The following is a 26272-nucleotide window of genomic DNA, read 5'->3' as shown; positions in this document are numbered from 1 at the left end:
TAGGGGACTGATGACCATAGATGTTAAGTCCCATAGTGCTCAGAGCCATTTGAACAATTTTTTTTCGTGATTTTTTTTTTTAAAGTAACATTCTCCTTTAAGTCTTGTGATTCATAAAGAAACTGATGAACTCGCCGCTTGAGGTTCGTCTGAATCGATTATTTAATCACGACGACTTGTGGAAATTGCGCTAGTAAATTCTGCTCCCTTTCTGTGGAATATTGGGAGGTACTTACGCAGCACTATAACTCGCTGTAATATAAGCCACAAGCGTAGTGTACCAAAGAGAGTACCAGTCCACTTTTTGGAATACCTATACGAGGGCACATTTGTCTCCTCCCTCCTTCTCCGACCTCCCATCCACAGCCCTTCCCGTCCTTTTACCCTTCTTGCCTCCTATTGGCGGATAAAATGGTTCAATGTGCTCTGAGCACTATGGGACTTAACTCCTGAGGTCATCAGTACCCTAGAACTTAGAACTACTTAAACCTAACTAACCTAAGGACATCAAACACATCCATGCCCGAGGCAGGATTCGAACCTGCGACCGTAGTGGTCACGCGGTTCCAGACTGTAGCGCCTAAAACCGCTCGGCCACCTCGGCCGGCATTGGCGTGTACAACGGCATTTTTGACATGGATCGAGATCTTGGAATAAGAGCTACAAGAGATTCAATCCCTCAGCCTCTTAGTTTCAAATAGCTTCCAACCCCCATTCTGGAAAAACTGGCTCACTTTGGTTGAATTTAAGTCGCCCCATTTGTATATTTGCCGCCAAATCTTTCCATCACATCATCATTCTATACAGCACCATTCTGATTGACAGCTCGTCTACATATTTCGCGGTAACTGTCTAGGAACAAATATGGCTAAATTAAATATTACGATAGCCACTTCGCATATGACATGGGGTATAATTATCAGGGATAATTTCAAAAAAAGTCGAGGAATAACGGGTATAATTACCGTTAAATACTACTATTGCAACTTCGAATACTGTAATTACCAACACGTCTCCTCTTAGTGGCCTATCGCGCTGCTGGTTGCGAACTTAGCCTCTTACATTTGCCGCGAAGGTATGCGCGAGAAATGGGTTACACGTTCCGTTCTCTCTTACGCGCTGCTAGGGATACGTCGCACGTCCGTTCTGCCACGACCGAATACACAGAGATACAGAGAGAGATGTCTGTTCCATAGTCGATCCAGGTCACTGCGAGATTTCTACTCTTTTGACATGTTACACACAATTCTACATTTCGTGGTTGAAATAGGTCACACACTCAGATCCCCTCGGAGAGCATTCCGACGTAGTGTGAAAATGCTTACGTAAATTTGCGCTCAGTGTTCCAAAACGTCGGAATTTCTGGTAATTGCTGGTGGGAGAATCTGTTTTCGTAAATGTTCACTCTGATACGTAAATATACAGTGCAATTAGGTCATCCAAATATTTGCAATACGTCAGTCAGAATTCCCGTAATTGCGACTGGGAGAGGAATATACACCGATACCTACACATATAGGAATATCTGGAAAGCACACAACGATGGAAAGGGCTCTGCGCCATGAGTTGCCGCAGGTCTTGGGCCGCCGGGGCATCTACATCTTCATCCACATAGATATTCCGAAAACCACGGTACGGTGCTAGGCGGAGGGTCCCCTGTACCACTGATTGTCATTTCCTTTCCTGTTATACTCCCAAATAGAGCGATGGAAAAACGACTGTTTGTACGCCTCCGTATGAGCCCTAATTTCTCGTATCTTATCTTCGTGGTACTTACGCAACATGTATGTCGGCGGCAATAGAATCGTTCGGCAGTCCACTTGAGATGGTAAATCTCTAAATTTTCTAAACAGTGTTTCTCGAAGAGAATGGCGCCTTCCCTCTGGGGATTCCCATTTGAGTTCCCGACGCATCTTCGTACCACTTACGTGTTATTAGAAATGACCAGTATCAGTTCTAGCAGCCCGCCTCTGAACTGGTTCGATGTCTTCCTTCAATACGACCTCGTACGGATCCGAATCACTGGAGCAGTACTCAACAATACGACGCACCAGAGTCCTACATGCGGTCCCCTTAACAGGTAAACCACTGTTTCTCCCAATAAACCGAAGAACACCATTCGCCTTTCCTAACACAATTCTCACATGTGGAGCTGCCTCTTTCATTATTTTTTATTAAACACTGTTATACTGACAAGGGGAGGCCGCCAATTGCGAAATTCAGATTCGATTCATACTGCGCATAATAAAAGCCAATGGCCAGAGGTGTAATGTGGCAGAGCACCAAGATGCACATCTCAGCCGTTGTCGAGAAAATCGAGTTAAAAGAAACCGTTGCAGTGAAATACTCTCTACGATTAAAAATTCTCTATAGCGTCGTGGCGCAGCGGTAAGCGCTCTGGTTCGTAATCCGAAGGTCGCCGGATCGAATCTCGCGCTATGTAACGTTTTTTTTTAGTGTTTGTTTTTCTTATAATTCATATATATATATATATATATATATATATATATATATATATATATATATATATATATATATAAAATCACTTGCAACAATTATGCATATAATAAGTTGTTGAAAGTCGTTTGTCGTGGAAAAACTGGCGACTTCGAACATCATTATGTTTTCCGCAAACAAAGTTGTATTTCACAAATGTTATTGTCTTCATAATGTTAACCACGCATAGTTAACGGAAGACGTAGAAACGATATTCCGAAACGAATACGTATAGCGTAAGTCAAACGTTCGAATTAGAATAGAGACCCCACGAACACAAATTTGCTGTGGCGGGTATGAAATATAAACTCCGTTACTCGCTCGTTACACTTGAATGACAGTTGTTGAATGGGCCGAAACGAGCCGCCGCATAACAGCGTAGTTGCCTGCTAACTTCGAAAGAAGGTAGATGCGGTCCCTAGCGCAACTTAGAACATTGTCGAAAATCAGTGCGGACGGGAGAGCTTTGGTACACCCTGTTAAAAAAAAACGGGAAAATGGAGGCGGTACAATTGGAGAGCGATCCGCCTTCACCAACATGCATAAGCAATTCATTAATACTTTATATATATATATATATATATATATATATATATATATATATATATATATGAATTACAAAAAACTAATAATAAAAAAAATTGCATGGCGCGAGATTCGATCCGGCGACCTTCATATTACGAAACCGAGCGCTTACCGCTGCGCCACGACGCTGTAGAAAATTACTAATCGTCGAGAGTATTTCACCGCAACGGTTTCTTTTAACTGTCGATTTTCTCGACAACGGCTGAGAAGTGCATCTTGGTGCTTCGCCACATTACACCTCTGGCCATGAGCTTTTATTATGCGCAGTATGAGTCGAATCTGAATTTCACAATTGGCGGCCTCCCCTTGTGAGTTTTCCCTGAGAAAGATAACTCACACTTAAAATATTCAATTATTACTCACAATATACAAGCCCAACGCAATCTGAATGCTATACATTGACAACATGACTTCCAACAAATTAACGCAAAAGAATGGTCCTGAATTGCAAGAAACCCTAACAATCATACAAATCCTCACAGAAAATCTTCATAACACGAACTACAGCAATCACAGCAAGTAGCAACTACAGCCAGCTAAATAATAATATTCTTATTGCTATAGACTCTAATTACTAGGAGGCATATGGTTAGCGAAAGAAAGATTTTGTTGAAGAGCAAACAATGTATTTAGAAAATTTTACCTTATTCATGTGACATCCAGTTCCAAAAATAATATAGTTGTCAATAACTCCACTGCCCAAACATTATCAACCAAACATCCGTCATCATACATTCCCTTGCGCATTTTCTTATACACACATCATTTCACCTCACTCTACAGTGAATGTCCTCCCAACACAGTGTCTCCCCTAAGAATATCATGTCCACACACTTCCCTAACCACTCGCTGACTGATAGTCCGACCAACCACAGACTCTCTTGGCGTGGGCGCAGAGCGCTGTCAGCGATATTAACACAGCCTATAGCGCTGCCAACATACAAACAGGCTACTTACACATGCTCGTTCCATCTCATATCGCTTTGCAACGTTACACAGATATCTAAACGACTTGAGTGTGTCAAGCAGGACACTAGTACTACTGTATCCTAACATTACTCATCCACATTAACTTACATTTCCCCACATTTAGAGCTCGCTGCCATTCATCAATGCAACGTTGTTACTTTAATTTGCTATGAAAGCGGTGCTGATAGAAAATAAAAGCGGGTTAAAAGCTGTGAGCTGCCTGGGGAAGTTAACCTTGCATTACTGCGCATCTGTTTCACCAGGTATCCAGTCTAGCTTACCAAATTCCCAACCAGACTAACATTAATTATAATCCTTTAATAGTCATACGACAACCGGTGATATATATATATATATTCCAAATATAAACTGATTTATTTCTTCTTATTTAAATTCTCTTATATATATATATATATATATATATATATATATATATAAGAGAATTTAAATAACAAGAAATAAATCAGTTTATATTTGGAAATTTATTTTAACATTGATCACTGAAATTTCAGCATATTAAACTCGATTCATAACTAAGCTGGTGCCGTATTTAGGATTGTGAAAATGTGAGATTGTAATCTTATGGAACACATCAAATATGGAGCCAAGATTGGGAGACTGCATACAACACTGCATTCATAAAATAACACACGAAGAACGTTGAAACATATGCAAGAGGAAATTAACCACAACCAACCGATTCAATTTTCACCCAAAGAAGTTACGTTCGTAGCACAATCCTGTCTGTCATGTAATTACTGGTATACTAAATTCATACTAACTCTCTGTGAAATCTTCCCGAAAAGAATAGCTGAGGGCTACTTTGATGATTACACCACATGCTTCACGTGGTCAACTTGGTTTACACATAGAATGTAACTCCACAATAATTTTGATAATTAAAATAAATTAGATCGAAAAGCAATTTACAAAAGAAAAACCTCGAACTGGTTACTAACGTCTTACTATTAACCTGATGGGTCAAACAATTGTATAAGCACGTGGTACTGGTCTCGCAAAGTACACCCCACGTGGGTTGAACATAAAGAAAAGTTGCTATATTGGAAAATATTGTCAAGACGAAACGTTATAATCTCACCCACATTCGCATTTAAGATTGATGATCTTAGAGTTACTGATCAACACGTGGTTCCACTTTACTCACAAAGTAGTGACAAAGCAACTACCGGAAGATATTCTGAACTTCACACTCGAATTACACTGCGTTGCAGTTTAAGATAACATTATATATTTTAGAGCTAACCTGAAATAAAGGTGATTAAATTTTCAGTTAAGCAGAACTTACGAAATCCATTGTCCCACGGACTTAGCAGACACGCGCTTAGCCGGAGATCTTACCACTTCAGACGCTCGCCACGGACAGACTGACCTGCGCTCCTACCGAGCGTGCTTCCCAGATACCAACGGAAGTGACCAGAGAGACAGTTTCCTATGCCAACATGACAAGAGACGGACGTGCTAAGAATGGAAACCTCTCTGCTTTTAGAAAGCGTAGCTACCTGTTCCGACGTTGGTCCTACTGTTCTCTAGCAGACAGGCTTGTCTGCTACTATCAAGCATGCAACTAGAAACACATTTGCTCATTCATCCTCTCACACAGAAGGGAAGGGGGATGACAGTATCTGATATCATATACAGTATATAAAAGAAAGCGGATGTAGGTTCCGTATGAGACTGTGTGACATGAATTACATATAAACTGTGTTTTAAAGTGTAGTAGTGTGACATATCGTTGTTGTTTATGTGTAAAAGTAACACGTTTCACTGCTCAGTCTCCTCCCAGATAGTCAGAAATACCGCAGTAAATTTAGAAGAGGAATTTATGCCGTAAATGACAACAGATTTAAGAAATTAACCTGAAAGGAATCCAACAGAGACCTTTCATCATCCCAACTAGAAATTTTCTCCAAGTCCTCTCAAATCTTCCTATAGTTACTCAACTTCGATACCTTAACATACACCAAGGCATCATCAACAAACAGTCGCCGGTCGTGGTGGCCGAGCGGTTCTAGTCGCTTCAGTCTTGAACCGCGCGACCACTACGGTCGCAGGTTCGAATACTGCCTCGGGCATGGATGTGTGTGATGTCCTTAGGTTAGTTAGGTTTAAGTAGTTCTAAGTTCTAGGGGACTGATGACCTCAGATGTTAAGTCCCATAGTGCTCAGAGCATTTTGAACCATGTCGAACCAAACAGCCGCGGTCTGCTGCCAACCCTGTCCGCCAAATCATATATGTAAATAGAGACCAACAGCGGTCCTATCAGAGTTCCCTGGGGCACTCCTGACGATACCCTTGTCTGAGCACTTGCAGTCGAGGACTACACACTGGATTCTATTATTTAAGGGCCTCCGGAACGCCCTATACTTGCAATGTTAAAATAACGCTTATAAATTACATCTTTCCTCACAAAGTATTTGAGGTAGGAAGTTGAACTTTTTACAGATTATTTATTGGAATATGGGCTACAACTTAACACAGGGATTTTACAAAATTTTAGTTCAGTTATTAAAGATGATTTTTTTTTCAATTGTAATGAAAATTCACAACATTTTTTTGCAATTTTTTATTTATATATTCAAAAATATACAGTTTTTTGGAAAAAGGCTGTGTTAAATTATGCAGAAGGTACTGTGTAACATTTACTGAAAGTTTGAAACAAATATGTTTGGAAGATCCTTAGAAAACATGTAATTAGTATGAGAAAAAAGTTTTGGGAATCGAGCGACAAAGATTGGATTAATTTTTTAGTGCATTCCAGGTCCATAGGATGGATTATCTTCATCCTCTGCAAACTCCTCCTCCAGCTTCCTCTTGTTCCTCCTCCTGTTTACTCTTGCTTGTATTTCTAGACTCTTTACAGCCCTGTCTGCAGCCCGAAGGCGTTCCTTGTCTAAAGCAAGCATCGCTCGTACCATGTTAGAACCTATCTTCATTCCCATATTTCTAAATACCTTGCACCTTACAATGTTGCCATCATTGAAAGTCGCAACAGCATCATACACACCAAAGTGAAGTGTTTCTATTCCAACAAATACAGTCTTAGGGATTCTCGACCATATAACACTATTTACACTTTCATTGGCGTTTTGAGTTTTTCCATGAATACACTTTTTCAACAGCTCAGGTGCTGCTAAGTCTCTGAAATTAGGTTTTATCACCTCCATTATTGCATGAGGCAGACTATGCTTATGAGTGTACACTTCACCAGTTAGCAATCCTTTGTTATATTTACACCAACTGTCTTCTTCTTTGGGACACAAGCTATGTTGGGGATTTTCATCGTCTTTATTGTTTGCAATAATAACACATACCTTTGGCTTTACAACATTTCTCCTTTTCTTAAAAGCCTTCAGAGGATTTCTAATAACTTTACTTTTACTCATTATTATACTTCAACAAAACAGAGACTCAAGAAACAATTAATTACGAATATTTTCGAGATAACGACAGAGTAAATAAACATGAAACAATCGACAATCACACCAGCGATATATATTGAACCATCACAGGTTAGCCACAACACATACTTTATCTCACATCACTAAAATGTACCTGATGAACACGGACGTTAATAATAACACCATTTGACAGCAGTTTAACAGCGCCACAGTGGTCACGCCCATGTAGAACACATTTCAAAAAAAATTTAAAAATAGTTGTAGTCTTCGGAATTGAATAAATTATATATCTATTAAAAGGTAATAGTCTGCATATTCAGAAAATGCAAAAAAAGTAAAAATTGAACTTTTCATGATTTTGAGCCTTTCCGGAGTCCCTTAAGAAGTTTTCGAGCTACTCACATACTTGTGAACTTATTCGATATGGTCGTGCCTTCGTTATCAGGCTGCAATGGGGCACCGTGTCAAATGTTTCCCGAAAATCTTGGAATAAGCAATCTACCTGTTGTCCGTCATCCATAGTTCTCAGCAGAAGTGAGAAAAGGTGAAGCTGAGTTTCACACAAATGATGATTTCTAAAATCATGCTGATTCGTCGACATAAGCTCTTCAGTCTCAAGAAAGTTTATTTTATTCGAACAGAGACTATATTTAAGGATTCTGCAGCAGATATAAATTAAGGATGTTGGTCAATAATTTTGTGGTTCCGTTTTTTAACCTTTTAATATACTGAAGTCACCTGCGCACTTTGTGCTGGGCGAGAGATTCACGATAAATGCAAGCTAGAAAGGGGCCAATACTTTAGGTTACTCTTTGTAAAATCTAACTGGGTCTCCATCCGGACCTGGTGATTTATTTGTTTCCAGATCGTTCAGTTGCTTCTCTACGTCAGGTATGCTTATGACTACATCGTCCATACCGTAGTCTGTCCAATTGTCAAACGACGGTATGGTTGTACGATTCTCCTGTGTGAACGATTTCTTGAATGTGAAATTTAAAACTGCAACATTCGTTTGGTATCTTCAGCTGCCACACCAAACTGATCAACAAGAAGTCCTACCAACAAAGAGTCTCCACTAAGAATATCATGTCCAGACACTTCCCTACCCTCTCGCTAACTGCTAGTCCGCCGAAGTAGAAAGTTTTAGCAGCCGGACGTGATCGCTTATCGGACATTTCACATCGCAGAGGTCTACAATAGATATATGAGTAAATCATATTATCTGTCGACCATGCCTTTCGTTCTTAGGACTAAGAATAATCGTAAGACCAGAATTTTTTCGAATTTTCTGCCAGATCTTTTGCTAATGTGTCACGATGGTGGTGTGGTATGTTTCGCGCATAGATCTTTTCACAAACGCACGAATCTTTACTAATCTTCGCCTGCCTTCATTTGTGCGTTCCCTTTTGAACCGAAAGTGCAACACCTTCGGTTTCCTCAGCATTCTCCGATTATCGTTAATAAACCATGGTAGGTCTTTTCCATCTTTTATCCTCTTACTACTCACATAGTTCTCCAGACCACGATATACAATCTGCAATAACTTTACCCGTAATTCCTCTACATACACCGTACTGGAACTATATGATGCCAATTCACTGCCTAAGTGAGGTGCTAATAACAGCTTATCTGTTCTGTCTTCCAGAAACGCTCTCCTAGCCTTCTTGGCTGATTTATAAACTTTCGTAATCATAGTTGCTATAATTACATCATGCTCGCTAATCCCCATTTCTATACTGACATTGTCAATAAGGTCCATCCTATTTCAGCTAAAATAAAAGGCCTAAGATATTTCCAATGCATGTGGGTTGCCCAGCTAGCTGCTCAAGACAGTTTTCAGAAGACGTATTCAAAACAATTTCACATGACTGTCGGTGTGTACTCCCCACAATGAATCCATAGATGTCGCAGTTTATACTGCGTAGATTTGAGAGACGAAAAGTTACTCTCTCACCTCAGTTGTATAAGAAACATCCGGCGTCTGAGAAACGCTTAGAGATAGAATCTTCACTACAACACATAGCTAGGACTAAGCTCCAAAGCACAGGTTATTTAGATAAAGATCTTTAAGATTGTATCTGTTCGCCTATTGCCGTGGGAAGCGACGCGACTTTGCGAAAAATTAAAAAAGCCAGTAATTGGCAGTTTCCTTTTTTGTCACAGATGCAGGGTTTTTAACTCTTACTCTGGTTCGACATGAGTTTTTGCCGTCATGTGGGAGGGGAGATTTAGCGCCTCTAGAGCCCTGTAATTGGCTCAACATGGGGTGAAGGCGGTGTCGTTCGTGCACTTTGTGGCAAAAAGCAATTTTTTTTCTTGGAGATGTGCGAGGCACTCGGGTGCCGGACATTGGTCTTGAAGCACTTCTAGCTGAAGTTCTGGCATGTGTGGTTTGTACTTGGGACCTGTACTGAGACTGACTTCACTTGTGAGTAGTTTGGACTGAGGAGCCTGTGGTGAAGTTCTCACTGTACCGACAGTGTGACTTCAAACGTTTCGGACTACTCGTTTGCTGAGGGCACACATATTCGTTTTTTGTTTACCAGTCTTAACGTTTGGTATCCCCGTGCGCTCTGTCCTATAAGTGAGCCAAATTGGTCCTTGGTACGACAAGCGAAATGGTGTGTCACACACTGAAATCTATCGTGATTTCAAGGCTCTGGTAGAGAGTAAATTGTGTTCCCTCTGCCTGATCGCTAGATAGTGAGATTTTTGCATTTCTTTCATGGCCGCGATGGATTCACAGGTGCCGCCTCCACGTCTCACCTCCGCCGCACACGTCTCGCCAGTTGCAAGTCACGTGGGCCGCCCTAAGTACACAGAGCAACGTACTGGAGCTTCGGCATTGTCAGGGCGTACTGATCTCAACCATCACTTGCTCTCAGCAGCACCTATGCTGAGAAACTTCAGTAGATTTGATCAATAAAAGTCTGCCCAGCGTCAGATCAATTCCACTGTCTTTGCCAACCCAGGATCCTTGTTCAGTGTACTCTTAAATATCACCTGTTAGTTGTTTATGGTACTCAATCAGTCACTTGTTTAGCATAGTTTATGTCTGTTTTAGAAAAAATAAATGTTTTTAGAACACTAAAATTATTTATATAATCCCACTAGGGTTTCCTTTTAGATTAGTTGAAATGGCACGGCTGACTTCCTTTCCAATCCTTCCCTAATCCGATGGGACCGATGACCTTGCTGTTTGGTCCCTTCCCCGCAGCCAACCAACCAACCAATGACATTTTTGCAGTGCTAGTCTGCTTTTGATGTCCTCCTTGCTCTGTCTGTCATTGGTTATTTAGCTGCATTGACAGTAGAATTCCTTAACTTCATCTACTTCGTGACCATCAGTTCTGATGTTTAGTTTCTGGCTATTCTCTTTTTCTGCTACTTCTCATTACTTTCGTCTTGCTTCCATTTAGCCTAAGTCCATATTCTGTACTCATCAGGCGGGTCATTCTGTTCAGTAGATCCTATAATTCTTTTCCACTTTCACTCAGGATAGCAAAGTCATCAGCGAACCGTATTGAAACCTCCCCTTAAAAAAATTTATGAATTACTGTGCTGATAAACCTTTTACGTTATTTGATTTTCAAACAGCTTACCGGAACTGAACGTACTCAGACATTTCTCTCTTTACTTATTCTGATCAACACTAAACTGACACACAATATTTTTAGCGTAACGCAATCTGACTTTCAATAATCCCTTCAAAAGAATGGCCCTGACTAACAATAGCCTATACCTTTCATGAATCACTTACCCCACAAAAATCTTCGTTACTCGAAGTACTGCACTACAGCGAGCGCCAAAACTGCAAGCTAATTAAAAGTTTCTAACTACTGAAGGCACTAACTACTTATAGGCATAGTTAGTAAATGAAAGATTTTGATAGAGAACTAACAATGTATTTACCTTAATAATATTCAGAAGTCATCATGTATATATCAGTTCATACAGAATTACAAATTTACTCTTTCCGACGGACACACGTCCAGGTCATCCGCTCTCAAAACTCCGCCATCTCTCTCCCCACATCCACCACTGCTGGCGGCTCACCTCCAACTGCGCCGTACTACGCGCTGTTCACATCCAACTGCCCAACACTACAATGGCAAATATTCCAACAATGCAAATAAGCCACAGACTGCACACAGCACAGCCAGTGATTTTCATACAGAGCACTATGTGGCGTTACAAACATAAAAACCTAATCAGCCTACTTGCATAGCCCCCATGCTCCCCCCGAAAAAATTTACAAATTGTTTTGTGCAGTGGCCAATACAGATTGGAAAGTTTTTTTCATAATTACAATAACAAAAATATCAACTGCACACACTTACTGATCAATTGTTGGTCAAAAGCAAAGATTTTCTTACAGTCCATAAAGACAGTCCTGATCGTTCATCACAGTAGTAATTGCAGTTTTTATTTCTCAAAGTCTGAGCGGTAAAAGAAAATGCACATGGTATTATTGAATTTCCATGCAGTCTTGAAGAGGTAGTGTTGTCCTTCCAACGGAAAGACAGTGCTAATTTTGACATACAGACAGGTAATGGGCCACAACAGAGCAAACCCACAGCAGAGTCAGTCCAAGTTTTGAAGAATTTTCGTAGGTAGGTCATCACAGAGCAGACCCACTGTAGTCCTGGTAGAGAGTATGGTATTGATGGGCCATCAAAGGCGCAGACCCACTGTAGTCCTTGTAGAGATAATGGTATTGGTGGGCCATCAAAGGTGCAGACCCACTGTAGTGCTTGTTGAGATTGTTAGCAGCCATCCGTTGCGGCTGTGCTGGTGCACAATCACCATCAAAGGGTCTTGCGGATAATATAGCAAGTCGATAAACCACCACTTGTGCACTCACAAAGTTTTTGGAATTGTCCTTAGAACCAGCAATGCTCTTAATCAGTCCCTTGCTGAATTATCAACACATGTATGAGGACCAACAGTCCCTTTTTTTCACATATTGTGCATATATTATGACCAACAGAAACGTGTGCAGTGAAATGAAACTTAATTTGAAGAACTGGTGTCTATACAATTACAAATTTATGGCATAAGAATACAATTATAAAGATACAGAATACATCATTAAAGAACATAAAAGTACAGATAACATTGGTAGTAATACTGGCTTCACAACATCAGTGTTGCAGGAATTATGACATAAGTAAATAAATAAAAAAAATGAGAATAGCTTTCGAAAGATTAACTTCACATATGAGCATTAAAACACAACAGAATAAATAATGTCTAAATATTTTTGCAAAGTAAATAACATAGTATTATAAAAATTCTACAACATAACTCTTATCAGATAAACACATAAAGACAGGAAGAACACAAATACACAGGGGTACGCAAACATATGGCGGAGTAACACAAAAGGAAAGGGTAGAGTTTGTTTTCAGTGTAACATTTGGTACTACAGTCCAACCCAAAATTGATTCTATAGATCTTTCTTGCAATTTCAACATTTGTTCTCACAAAAAAAAAATCCTATCCAAGCACGCTCTCTGTATTTATATGTTCACATATTTCTTACCTCATTATTTATTTTCCATTATCCTACCTCAACATTTATTTCCAAGAAAATCCTATCTAAACCTGTTGTCCCTAAACCCTACTTTTTTGTTCATCTCCTCTTTCAAAATAATTGTTTCTCGTTGTACAATACTCATTTTGGCCCACATCTTTTTTCATATAACTTCTGAATGCATTTCTTCCAATTCATCACCACTTATTCTCTTATATAGCCTACCTCCTCTTAAGCTAACTTAAATCTACTAAGCTCAGATATATATACTAAGGGACGAGGCAATGCAGCAGCACGCAACAATTAACACAAACAGCAATGACAAAAAAATACAAATTGGCAAAGCAAGCAGCAGTATATCTAAATTAGCAGAGCAAATGCAACATTAGAAATAACATGAGCCAATGTGGATCAACATGAAAAATAAATCAGTAGTAAACTGGTTTAATACAATGTAAAATTCAGTAGAACTATGCCTGGAAAATGGCAGCAGCAAATGAAATTACCTATGCCTAAACATGATAAAGCTCAAGCAGAAAAAAATATTACAGTGAAGATAGGAAATGTCTAATACCTATGTCAGATTTCAACACCAGAGTGATGTATCACCTTAACTTACTCTACAAAACAACTTACCAAATTGTTGATAAGATTATGTACGCAATTCCTGCGAAGGGAAATGTCTATTTTTGCTCCCTCTTCTAAGAAAGTATATCATAAAAATTATCATTTAGTGCATTTGCAGAAAGAAACCATTTCTATTGGTACCCCTATTAAATTTTATTTTAACCAATGCTGCAGTGCAACTATAAACTAGATATTAAACAAAATAGGCAAATATATACATAAAGCAAGGCATAAAACGTCATTCACTATCCATATGGCATCTCCTAAGGCGGTAAAATATCTTTCAACTGGAAAGACATTAGTCATAAAATGTTTTTTTTTCATTTCATTAGGCATTTCAGTAAATAAGAGAAAGTACAAGCTACAAACTGTAATCACGTTTTCATGTACGAGCGTGTCGTATTTGTGATGCTTTCTACAAAGGAATGTCAACAGCGAGGTTAATGGCCTATTTTTCCTCCACCTAATAGCTTTTTCTCCAGGCAACTGGCACAGCTGGGCGCGCACAACACATTACGTCAAGGTCACTTAACTTCCTTACCGAAACATTTATTACAGCAGTCTCGGCTACAGTGACAGTTTGATACCAATAAAATTTCACAGGTCGAAAAATTACAGTAGAAACGTGTAGAAACTAAATCGCATGAGTAGCAGTGTTGTGATACATTCACGCATGTACACACGTTTCATAACTCTTAAAGTACGATTCTAGACTTCCAACATCCTTTTTCACAAATCGGAGTCCCTAAACACTACTCATTATTCCTTACCTTATTACATATATACATATTTGTCGACACTTCTTCAATATTTCATCATAATAAATACATAGCATAATCAAATTCCTCATACAGTATCAGCTTATTGATCGTAAAAATACCTCAACAGTATAATACACATAGTCATCGTAATAATAACACCATAACACTTCAGTCAAATCTCAAAACGTCGTAGCATTGTGCAATAATTTGAAAACCTGAAAAATATTCTCTGCTCATTTCAATAGTGTCATCTACCTCAAATGTACTTTAAAAATCATGATCCCATACCAAATACATCATTCAAAGCTCTCATAGTATCACAATGGTTCTGAAAAAATATGAACAGACCACAAAGTACAGACAAAATACAATTTCATAAGTGTGAAGTTATCCAGCTGTGTATTTGGGTAAACATGTGTTGCTGATGTAGTAAAAAAATGTTTGTCTCTCTCAGTTAAATGATCAGATAGCTGTGCAGTTTTGTGTTAGAGAAATATGGTACCGATGTGTAAAATTGTATAAGCAAATATCATATTAGTGCGGCTCCTAGCGCTTGCCTCACTTATTACACAAAATAGGCGTGTACCCCCTGAGGATTAATGTAATTATACCCTCAGGTGTTACAGATTACAGCAACGGAGTGAATGTATCACGGAAAACCTTTGTATCTTTGTAATTAAGAAATCTTTAAAAATGAATGTTTTAAGTACAAAATTAATCACACAAATACGTGTACTGTAGCGCTAAACTGTGCGTCTTGTTGTAATATAATCTCTGTCATTACGTAAGAGTATAAAATGAGCCAAGCGTCGTAATTATCGTCGTCTGTAAGCAAAGTTCTGTAGAAGTCAATGTACTTACCTCATTATAAGCAAAAGTGAAATGCTATACGTATAGATATCGCAATTATTACGTACATTATCGTGATCAAGAAAGTACTATACTGTAATGTATTGTTGTGCTACGAAAAAGGCTGTGTCATTGTAGCTATACCACAAAAGTTACTACTGAAACATGTTCTATTTTCCAGAAGAATTCAGAAAAACTGTGCAGATATAAAACAGATACAGCGCAAAAGCAATAATATAAATTGTGTCACTCATTAGTAGCGTTGTGATATAATCGTGTAGCTGTCAAAGAAACCAAATACTAAGTCTTCTTTAATCTCACAGAAAGTACTTCAAATAAAGAATGTCTTTTCAAGTAAACCAAAATGTTGCATTAAAATCTCATTAGCAGTATATGTTCTAAGTATGTAACCATATATTCGTTACATAATCGTGCAACTAACAAGCAAGAATGTACAAACAACAACACTGTGCCGTCTGTTCACTATAACAATGCATTCGTAATTACTGTTTAAATAAGTTCTCTTGGTTCGTGACTGGATAGTTAACTTCAAACATTATTGCATGTTAACAGTTACTAAGTGTGACAAACAGTTCGCTTGCAGACGCGGAAGTGTTAAGACGTGCTACGAGGTCGCTCTTCCGTGTGACGCTTGTGTTTACCTACTAGTGCACGCGCGTAACAGCTTTCGTTTGGTACGGTTTTCTGTTAGGCACATTAACACCTGACATTACTATCGGTGACGGCAAGCCCCGCCATGTATGGTGGGGTGTATGGAGAAGGGGGTGGTGACTTCGACGCCCCTATGGGACAACATCAACAACAACCACCTGCCCAGCGGCTACATCCAGATGCAGCACCCTTACCAGCTCCTCCAGGAACTGCACTGGACAACACGACGGCTGTGATCAGCCACTCGTTAGCAGTTGTTCGGGGAGAATCTGGAATACAGCCGGCAGAAGAGCATATGGATTTATCGGAACAGGATTCCTCCAGCTTCTCCGCTACGAGAAACAAGCGACAAAGTGAGGTCAGTCTGGATTTAAGAAATTCCAAAACCTTAATAGCAGACGGTAATCAGCTCTTACCTGTAACTGACGTTTCAAATGTAGCTGACCCCCCTGTAGCAACTGCTTCTGGGCTCACTCCTAACCAACATGCTGCAACTAACACCCCTCCTGTGGGACCTGCACCTACTCCGAGGTCTCTCAACTTTTACAAACGTACAGGTAGGGGACCATTCGTAGTTTACATGGAATGTTTGGACAAAAACTTGAGGCCGCTTGCACCCTATGGCACTAGGGAAATTATTGCATATTTCCTTGCCAGAAGTGAAGAATTCTATCCTTAACATCTCTTCAGCAGGAAAAACAAAAGTTAAGGTGGAACTGAAAACCCCAGACAAGGCTAATTTCCTAGTTACCAGTGAGGTATTAAAGTCAAAAAATATAGAAGTTTACATTCCTTCCTTTGTTGTCCATAAGCTGGGAGTAATCAGGAAAGTAGACACCAACCTTGAATAAGCGGAGATTTTGGAAGTCGTACAATCTCCCTTCCCTGTGGTAGGCGTCCGGAAGTTTACGAAGAGATATGGTAAAGACCAAATCGTTAAATTGCAGACCTGTTTGTTAACCTTCGACTCTCAAACCTTACCGGAAGCCGTGTCTAATCACGGAACAAGATGTCCCGTAGACCTTTATGTACCAACTGTCAAGCAGTGCTTTAATTGTCTTCGTTACGGGCACATCAGCAAACAATGTCGATCTCAGATGAGATGCATTAAATGTAGTGGTCCACATAATGTTGAATCCTGTGTCTCACCTATCACTATTTGCGCTCATTGCGGGGGACAACACGCATCCACGGACCATTCCTGCCCGGAATACCATATACGGCGACGAGCTCAAGAATTAGCTACGTTCAACAACATTGACTTCAGGGATGCGCTGTCTATTGCTCGTATGCCAACCTATGCATAGGGTCACCGGGGTTCAACAACATCACTTGCCGGCTCCGATCATTCCTGCTCCAACAAATTTGAGCTCTCCGGACTTTCAAAACCCACAACTCTTCCCGCCGCTGCCCGCCGCAAGCATGCAGAGTCAACAACGCGGAAGTGGGGACGCAACTCAGTGTGCAACTGTGCCCCATCAGACACACGTCGCGTACCGGCCTCCCCGGCGGCAGGCGCAAGTAAACAACCAAAGTAACGTTCGTGAGTGGTCTCAGTACCGCAGCCTGTTATATCCCATGCAACATTCATTCACTCCTATCAGCCAAAATCCATACCAGCCTGCTGCTCACAGATTAGCAACCCCACAAGCGCCGAATCAACGACAGCCTCAAGGTCATGGTGAACTTATAGATAAGATAATAAATGTGATTGATATTGTCATGCAAAACATGAGACAAAATAGTGCTATGAACAATTCCGATATCCGGCACCTCGTTACTGGCATATTTCAATCTCTCTCTCCCTAAATTATGGCGGCTTTAAAAGCATTGCAGTGGAATGCGAGATCGGCTAATTCTAATAGAGAAAGCTTGCAACGAGAACAGTTCGTAAGTCAGCCTGATATCGTTCTGTTATGTGAAACTTGGTTCAAATTCGAACGAACTGTTCGCTTTCAAAATTATTCTATAGTAAGGGAAGACCGTCTCGATGGGTGGGGCGGCGTAGCTATACTGGTAAAAACTTCGCTGCCGCATCGGCCACACCCGTTACACGTACCTGTCACCAACCTTGAATTAGTTGCTGTGGAGATACGAACTGCTCACAAAACCTTTACAGTTGTCTCGTTGTATAACGCTCCCCACCCAGTATCGTGGAAGATGACTGGAGACAATTAATAAGTCAGCTTCGTCCTCCCTTTATCGTAGCTGGAGACGTGAATGCCCACCATGTAGCGTGGGGAGGAGACGTGACAGACAGGAACGGCAGGACCTTGATAAGCGTTATCGAAGATAATAACCTAGTGATACTCAACGATGGCTCTCCTACTATGATAACTTCACCTCTCCGTAGACCCTCCGCAGTTGATGTAACTCTTTGCACCCCCTGCTTTACTGAAATATCTAATTGGTGCGTTAAAAAGGATTCAATGGGATCCGATCATCTCCCAATAGAGTTTCACATTAACATCAACGTCGATACTACGCACATCTGTTACTCTAATAGTACGTGGAAAATCAAGGAAGCCAATTGGGCCTCTTATAAGGAAACTGTTCGGCGGGCACTCTCAAATACGAGACGTGACTTACGGGACGAAGATGCATACCCAGTTTTACTCAATGCTATGAACGTCGCAGCTGGCATCAGCATCCCTAAGAAAAAAGAGTTTACAGTAATGAAGCACCGTTCTCCTCCTTGGTGTAATTCGGAATGCTCTCGGGAAGTTGCGAAGCGACGACTCGCCTTGAAAACGTATCGTCAGAATCCTTCATTGGACAACTGCTTGGCTGTACAAAAAGTGAATGCGCGAGTTACCAAATTCCTGAAGAAAACCAAGAAGGACAGTTGGAAACAAGTTTTCCTGTCCCTAAATAATGAAACCAGTATGGCAAGCATCTGGCATAAAATAAAAGCTTTTAGAACAAGAAGATTGTCTTCCTCCCCTCCTGCTACCACGGCCTGGTTAGAGGAATTCATAGATACAATCGCTCCTCCCACGGTGCCATTTTTAAACCATCGGTTCCCTGCTGAAGAAGACCGCTATCATGTTCTCCTTCGTCCTTTCTCTAAAGAAGAACTCGACGAAGCTATTAAAGTATCGAGCGACAGTTGCCCTGGCACTGATCACATACATTACTCTATGCTTGCACACCTGCCTATAGAAGCGAAAGACTTTCTCTTGAACATTTTTAATCAGTACTGGATGAAGAAAGACCTCATATCAACATGGACGACGCAAGTAATAATTCCAATTCTCAAACGTGGTAAAGATCCAAATGTCGGTACTAATTATAGACCTATTGCCTTGTCGTCGTGTGTTGCAAAAACACTGGAACGAATGATAAAAAGGAGACTAGAATGGTGGCTTGAAAAAAGTAATTTGTTGCCTCGGAGTCAATACGGCTTCAGAAAAGGCAAAGGGACCATGGATAACCTGTTTTTGCTTAATATGGATATCACGTCAGCCTTTCAAACGAAAGAGACAGTAGTGGCAGCTTTTCTTGACGTTAAGGGTGCATATGATCACGCACAAATACCGATACTCTTGGACAAGCTGGCAAGATTCGGAATTCCTTCACGGATGATCTACGGTATCAGTACCCTGATTACTCAAAGAACGATCTACGTCCGTTTCAAACGTACCATGATCGGACCTTTTTATGTCTCCCAGGGCTTGCCGCAAGGTGCAGTTTTAAGTCCTCTCCTGTATACTCTATATACGCACGACCTAGAACGCATACTTACTCCCCCCACAAAAATCCTACAGTATGCTGATGATATATGTGTTTATTCTACTGTTGCTTCATATCTTCAGGCCAAAACGGCATTAACCACAACTATCGCACACATCGATGAGTGGCTCTCTATCAATGGGCTGGAGATCTCGGCTGAGAAATCAGCAGTCGTTCCCTTCTCCAAGTCGACGACAGCTCGCACTGAAGATCACATTACCTGTGGCAAGTACACCTTCCAAATAAAATCTCACGTTCGATTTCTGGGGATGATTTTTGACTCTCGGTTAAGCTGGGCGCCCCACATCCGATCCACCGTTACCAAGTGTGAAGGAGGTATAAATGTAATCAGATCACTCACTCGTGTTTGGTGGGGAGCGCACCAGAGTGTTTTACTCACCATGTACCGAGGGATAATTCGATCTCGATTAGACTATGGCTGTCAATTCTACCACACTGCGTCAAAGATTCATCTCTCCAAATTAGATACTCTTCAATACAGAGCCATTCGTACCTGTCTTGGAGCCATGCGATCGACGCCCACCAACACCCTTTTAATAGAAGCAGGGGAGATGCCCTTGAGCATTAGGCGCCAAATGCTATCGGACAAATTCTACATTCAAGGCATGGCCATTATGGACAGGTCCGTCTATCAAAGTAGAGACTGCATTTATCGACTGTGGATTGCATCCCACAGACGGAATACAGTGCCAGCCGTTTGTGCCAGCTTTGACACTTGGTCACCTGTCATACATTCTATACGGCGTTCAGCGCATCTAGCTGTTTTTGAATATGATCTTCAAACGCTCTGATCCCAGATCCCAGTCCATTATTTAAGTACGACCTGGCTGGACAGTACTAATGTCAACGTTGGCTTCAATCGTCTCGTTCAAGCACAATGGCCGGGTTTTCTCTGTGTATATACCGATGGCTTCAGAATTCCGCAAGAAGAGTGTACAGGATGCGCTTTTTTCTGCCCTCAGATCCAGATCCGCAAAACCTTCAAACTGCCTACGAGCACTTCTATTTTTACGGCGGAGACAGTGGCAGCTTTGGAAGCACTTAAGTTGGTCTCTAGCACTTCCTTCCCCAAGATATTGATAGTATCTGACTCGCAAAGCGTTCTTAAAATCATTCAGTACAGTCGATGGAACAAAACGACCATCAGTTATATCTTGGATGTGATATCTGGTATATATTCGTAGCACACGCACGGGCCGGACGATCCATTTGTTGTGGGTACCTTCCCATTCCGGTATCGTCTATAATGATGAAGTCGATGCATTAGCCAAACAAGCGGCAACGTTAGGCACCGTCCTGTATCTGCAGCTTCCTTATACAGACTACTTACGTGCAGTCAAGGATCACGCAAGACAACAATGGCAGGAAATGTGGAACGTTTCTCAACAGACAAAAGGCGGTTATTACGCAGTGCTACAACCTCGGATTCCTTCACAGCCGTGGTTCATGAGGACTCATCTGGGCCGATCCACGATTTCTACCATCATAAGACTCCGCTTCAATCATGCCTCTTTCCCACAACATCTACATCGGATCAACGTTTACAGTTCACCAGCATGTGAGTGTGATCCTGAGTCGGAAGCTGATGTCAACCACATCTTATTTATGTGCCCCAAATTTGACCGTGAACGGTTGGTCTTTTTGAAGATATTGCTGAGTATGGGCTACCATCTTCCTCAATCAGCTTCTTCTCTTTTGTGCACTAAAGACGTTCGTCTATATAAAGTGATCGTTAACTTCATCAAGAATACTGGTCACAATCTGTAGGTTTTAATGGTGTACGTCAATTATAAATATGTCTTGCTGATGAAGATATTTCAGAATTGGTGTGAATTGTAAGCCAAGACACTTTTAATTATTTTCCAATTCAATTCAATTCAATTTTTAAAACATTATGTATAAAACTGTAACAGTTAAGCTTTTTATTCTTGTAAATATGCATTTCTGTATTTGTTTATTCAAATATGTGTACATTGTTACTATGTGTTGTCGATGGCTAAATTGAGTACACACTCAAAGGCCAAATAAAAAAATAATAATAAAAAGTGTGACAAAGCGCACTAGTAACATGAAGTGAAAGATTTTATGGCAAAGACTAAGTTAAAAAGCAGATTATCTTTCAATAAATGGTTTTACATGTGGAATATGGTGTAAAACTTTACTCTTCCTAGTACGCAGAGTTTCAACTTCAAAGCATTTATCATGTGGTATATGTCGGATTCTGTAAGGTCCATTGTAAACCAGAAAGAATTTGTGGCTCAATTGTTTCTTCTTATGTCACAATGAATGAGCTTTAATGAGAACTTTCTGATCAATATATAATTTCTTTGCATTTGCTTTATAGTTTAGTTTTCTCCTTTTGTCTGCAGCAGAAATTATATTTTTAATAGCTAAGTCAATTATGTCTTTGTGTCGAAGGTTACGTGTATTCGGAAAAGGTACAAGCTCTCTGATTCTGTAATGCACTTCCATGACGCAAAAAAATAGGTTGGGAATGCTCACAAATTTGTGTTTTTAGGTCATTACAAACTTTTTGACGTTTCGATTCGATTTTAAGTAACTAAGCAGTTAAACTGTCACGTGTTCGTTCAAGAGTGGTGTCTAGCTTTTGAAGCTGTGGTTCTGTTTGTCTCTGGTGTTGTTCCATTGTGTCTACCTTTTGAAGCTTTTGTCCCATTTGCTGCATTAATTGTAATAACAATGCACTGATGTCTGAAACTTGTTCCACACTGCTATTCGGCAGTGCATTTTAACCGACGATATTCGTATTTTGAAGAGCAGGAAATGTGTCTTGACTTAATCCATTAAATTTCGGGCATGCAGCCGCGCAAATAAAATTTCTTCTACTGATATTTCGGCCGCGTATCGTCCGGCCATCTTCAGAGCGAGTCACAAGACTGATGACAAGGTGCCAAGCGCGGCCTTATATGCTCCACCGCGGCGGTACTGCGCATGCGGGTCACAGATGTTGCGCCGCCTGTGGCGAAAGCGTACGGACGTTCGATGTGCTTATCGATGTTTGATCGGCGGCGATGACACGGTGACGACTTCTCTGCAATTTAATTAGTCCAAGAGCTGGATTCCATGCTTTGTCCAAATTGAAACCTTTATCTCTGTTTATTAAATTGTTGGCTAATCGAATTTCTATGGCTTCCTTGAATACAGAATCCCAAAAAGAAGAAGTGGATGTTAAAATCTTCACATCACTGTAATTCATCGAATGACCCGTATCAATACAATGTTCGGCCACAGCTGACTTGTCTGGTTGTAATAGGCGTGTGTATCTTCGGTGCTCCACACACCTTTCATGAACGGTGCGTGTTGTTTGACCTATGTATGACTGCTCACAATTTCCGCAAGGAATCTGGTACACACCTGCCTTACGAAGCAATAAATCGTCCTTTACAGAGCCGAGTAAAGCCGCAATCTTCGTGGGGGGCCGGAAGATCACCTTAACACTGTGTTTTTCTAGAATACGGCCTATCTTTGAAGAAAGAGCACCCACATAAGGCAGAAACGCCCTAGATCTGAAGAAATTACTATCTTCTTCCGCATCGTATACCTTCTTTTTAGGTTTTACATCGAATGCTCTACGAATTTGTTGCGGAGAATATCCATTCGATTTAAAAATACTCTTGAGGTATGTTAGCTCTCCTTGTAAATTGTCTTCATCGGATACACAGTGCGCACTGTGTATCCGATGAAGACAATTTACAAGGAGAGCTAACATACCTCAAGAGTATTTTTAAATCGAATGGATATTCTCCGCAACAAATTCGTAGAGCATTCGATGTAAAACCTAAAAAGAAGGTATACGATGCGGAAGAAGATAGTAATTTCTTCAGATCTAGGGCGTTTCTGCCTTATGTGGGTGCTCTTTCTTCAAAGATAGGCCGTATTCTAGAAAAACACAGTGTTAAGGTGATCTTCCGGCCCCCCACGAAGATTGCGGCTTTACTCGGCTCTGTAAAGGACGATTTATTGCTTCGTAAGGCAGGTGTGTACCAGATTCCTTGCGGAAATTGTGAGCAGTCATACATAGGTCAAACAACACGCACCGTTCATGAAAGGTGTGTGGAGCACCGAAGATACACACGCCTATTACAACCAGACAAGTCAGCTGTGGCCGAACATTGTATTGATACGGGTCATTCGATGAATTACAGTGATGTGAAGATTTTAACATCCACTTCTTCTTTTTGGGATTCTGTATTCAAGGAAGCCATAGAAATTCGATTAGCCAACAATTTAATAAACAGAGATAAAGGTTTCAATTTGGACAAAGCATGGAATCCAGCTCTTGGACTAATTAAATTGCAGAGAAGTCGTCACCGTGTCATCGCCGCCGATCAAACATCGATAAGCACATCGAACGTCCGTACGCTTTCGCCACAGGCGGCGCAACATCTGTGACCCGCATGCGCAGTACCGCCGCGGTGGAGCATATAAGGCCGCGCTTGGCACCTTGTCATCAGTCTTGTGACTCGCTCTGAAGATGGCCGGACGATACGCGGCCGAAATATCAGTAGAAGAAATTTTATTTGCGCGGCTGCATGCCCGAAATTTAATGGATTATTCATTACGCCGCGAGAAGTTGAAAATGCACATGTGTCTTGACTTATTTGAGAAAGCGGTGAGGACGCAAAACCTGAATCTACAGTAGTTGCGAGAATGTTTCCTGTCATTTCGGAATCCTGAGCCGAGCTGTTGCCGACCGATCGATCGATAATGTTTCCCTGTTCACTAATTGTTTCACTGTCTGCACCATTATTTGCCGCCCGCGCCATTTCCCTATGCACAATTACCAAATTACTACTTTGAATATCTATTAATTCACTACACGGTGGTGCTGATAAGCTACGTTCGTCGTCACTATCATTTTTCAATATACTTTGGAGCCTAGTGCTACGTTTTTCACACGCCATAATTATCACGTATTTCACACGATAACAAGAAAAGCACCATTTGGATAATATCTAGTTAATTGCAAGTGCAGCTGCGAAATACTTCGTGCAAATCTACATACATGCCACAACTGTTTTACTGTACAACAATGACAAACTAAAAATACAAAGGAAATTCTCTCTACAATTACGCTCTAGCAATAAACAGTAGCCACACTAATTACACAAACTACAAGAAAAAAATCAGAAGATTCCAGTGAGGTATCCTTGGCTAAGGGTCGACATATGAAGCCTCCCCTTAGAAAAATTTTATGAATTACTGTGCTGATAAACCTTTTACGTTATTTGATTTTCAAACAGCTGAGCGGAACTGAAAGTACTCAGACATATTTCTCTTTTCTTATTCTGATCAACACTAAACTGATACACAATGTTTTTAGCGCAACGCAATCTGACTTTCAATAATCCCTACAAAAGAATGGCCCTGACTAACAATAACCTATACCTTTGATGAATCACTTACCTCACAAAAATCTTCGTTACTCGAACTACTGCAATACAGCGAGCACCAATACGGCCACCTAAATAAAAGATTATAACTGCTGAAGGCACTAAATACTGATAGGCATAGTTAGCAAATGATAGATTTTGATAAAGAACAAACGATTTATTTACCTTAATAATATTCGAAACTCATCATATATATATATATATATATATATATATATATATATATATATATATATATATCAGTTCATGATATACAGTATTACGAATTTACTCTTTCTGATGGACACACGTCCAGATTGTCCGCTCTCAAAATTCTGCCATCTCTCTCCCCACATCCATCCAACTGCGCCGTACTACGAGCTGTTCACGTCCAACTGCCCAACACTACAATAGCAAATGTTCCAACAATGCAAATCAGCCACAGACTGCAAACAGCACAGTCAGTGATTTTCATACAGAGCGCTACGTGGCGTTACCAACATAAAAACCTAATCAGCCTACTTACAGTATCACTGATATCCTTTAAACTTGAATTTTAACTCCACTCTTGAAACTTTCTTTTATTTCCATCACTCCTTCTTAGATGTCTGGACCGACATTCCTGTCTTACACCCTTTCTTACCAGGTGCACTTCGTTCATGGTCGTCCACTCGTATTATTCCCTCTTGGGTCTCGTACATATTGTATATTACACACCTCACTCTATAGCTTACTATTACTTTTTTAGAATTTCGAAAGTCTTGGCACCATTTTATATTGTTGGGTATTTTTTCCAGGTCGACATATCTTATGAACGTACCTTGATTTTTCGTTAGTCTTGCTTGCATTATCAACCGCTACGCCAGAACTGCCTCTCTGGAGCTTTTACCTTTCCTAAAGCGTAACTGATGGCCATCTAACAAATCCTCAGTTTTCTTTTCCATTCTTCTGTATATTATTCTTGTCAGAAACTTGGATACATGAGCTGTTACGCTGATTGTTTCATAATTGTTGCATCCGCCAGCTCTTGCAGTCTTTGGAATTGTATAGATGTTGTCTTTCCGAATGTCTGACGGTATATCATCCGTCTCATACATTCTACACACCAAGGTCAGTAGGCGCTTTGTTAGCACTTACCCAATGATTTTGGAAATTCTGATGGAATGTTATCTATCCCTTCTGCCCTATTTGATCTTAAGTCCACCAAAGCT

Source organism: Schistocerca nitens, chromosome 6 (genome assembly GCF_023898315.1).
Source record: "Schistocerca nitens isolate TAMUIC-IGC-003100 chromosome 6, iqSchNite1.1, whole genome shotgun sequence".
Taxonomy (NCBI): Eukaryota; Metazoa; Arthropoda; class Insecta; order Orthoptera; family Acrididae; genus Schistocerca; species Schistocerca nitens.
The sequence above is the reverse complement of the archived record's forward strand: the minus strand, read 5'-3'. Positions refer to the sequence as shown.